The sequence below is a fragment of the Elephantulus edwardii genome, unplaced genomic scaffold (genome assembly GCF_000299155.1).
Source record: "Elephantulus edwardii isolate Elephantulus edwardi_28Jun2011 unplaced genomic scaffold, EleEdw1.0 scaffold00058, whole genome shotgun sequence".
Lineage (NCBI taxonomy): Eukaryota > Metazoa > Chordata > Mammalia > Macroscelidea > Macroscelididae > Elephantulus > Elephantulus edwardii.
This window is the reverse complement of record NW_006399808.1, coordinates 13,672,680-13,674,409: the sequence shown is the minus strand read 5'-3', so window position 1 is coordinate 13,674,409 and position 1,730 is coordinate 13,672,680. Positions and strand designations below refer to the sequence as shown.

General features: G+C 41.5%; 1 pseudogene; it reads right to left on the bottom strand.

Moving 5' to 3' along the window:
• The window catches only part of LOC102861321, a 25,261-nt pseudogene that overhangs the window by 1,303 nt on the left and 22,228 nt on the right, over positions 1–1,730 (bottom strand).

Sequence of the window (1,730 nt, the reverse complement as noted above, 5' to 3'; positions counted from 1 at the left end):
GCAGTTCGCTCCTCTCTTTCAAAAGTAAAAGAAACACTACCTCCTTGGGACCCAGTCCCCTCCACACCCCGTCTGCTGCCCCAAGTGGTTTTAACATAAGTTTACAGAAACATAGGATTTTCATTCATTCCTAAATGCACATCTTCCTCCCTTTCCTCTTCCCCATCCCCAGTCCTCTTAATCATATATTACTTTTAAACAGTTATCTTCCTCATCTGTTCCACTAAAATGGTCATTATCTATTCACTTTTCCTGTTCTATTCCTAAGTCAGTCATATTCTCTTCCCAAGTCACACTCCCATTAATTAGCTTTTCTTCAGCATTAAACGATATTATACTATCAGTTGTTAGTTAAGATCAAGTCTGCTGCAAATCAAAGCCACTCTGTGAATAACAGGTTAACATTTTGTGCTATCCTTCACTGTTCTCATAAGCTCTCCAGTGCGCACTCTGTTGTAATCTTTCTTTCATTAACCTTCTTCTTTCCCAGCATCACGTCTTTTTTTCAAAGACAAATACCTCCTGCTTGCTGAAACTGAGAAGGACCTGAAACACTTGCTGCAGAAGGTCAAGAACTGTAGTCTTCAATATGGATTGATGACCAACATCAAGAAGACAATTTCACCACTTGGAAAATGTTGTTGTTGTTGCTATGTGCCGTCGAGTTGCTTTGGACTCATAGCAACGCTATGTACAATAGCCCTAAACTCTGATCTGTCCTTTGCCAATCGCACTGTCTCCGACAACACCCATCCTGATTACCCCAGTCGCTGAATCAATCCACCTCATAGAGGGCCTTCCCCTCCTGCACGTCCCTCCACCCTACCAAGCATGATGTCCCTCTCCAAGGATTGGTCCCTCCTTACAACATGTCAAAAGTTTGTTAGAGCCTCAGAATCCTTGTCTCCAGGGAGCCTCCCAGTTTAACCCTTTCCAGGATGAGAACTGAGGCACAGAGATTTGTACACCAGTGTTCATAGCAGCGTTACTCATCATCACAAGAACATAGAAACAGCCCAGATGTCCAACCACAAATGAAAAGATCGAGAAATTATGGTACACTCATACAATGGACTACTATGCAGAATGCAGGAGCAGTAATTCTGTAAATTATTACCTAACTTGGGAGGTACTGAAGAGTATTATGCTGAGTGAACTAAATCAGTCCCACAAGGACAAATACTGTATAAAACCATTATTATAGAATAAGTATAAGGATCCAAGGGGAGGGGGAGGGGGAAGCAGTGGATGAGGAAGTACAGGGGGAGAAGGGATTGATGAATCATGGGGTTGTGCAATTTGATGGATGAGGGAAATTGGAAGAATGTGTTCTGGAAAACAATGTATTCAAATTTTTAAAATAATCTAGTATAATAGCAATAATAATAAAAAAGAAGACAAAGATTCTTCTCACTGGGCCAATTGGCAGCACCATGAGGGATGGAGAAGAGATTGAAGTTGTTAACAGTTACAGCTTGCTCGGCTCCACAGTCAACACTCTTGGCACCAGCAGTCAGGAAATAGAAAGACGAATTGCCTCAGTTAAATCTGTTGTCAGGGATCTTTCCAGAGTACTGACAAACGACTATGTCAGTTTATAGACTAAGATGTGCTAGATCCAATCCATCGTCTTTGCATTTACCTGCTATGCATCAGAGAGCTAGACAATGACTAAGAATGACAGAAGAATAATTGATGCCTTTGACTCGTGGTGTTGAGAAGTCTTTTTT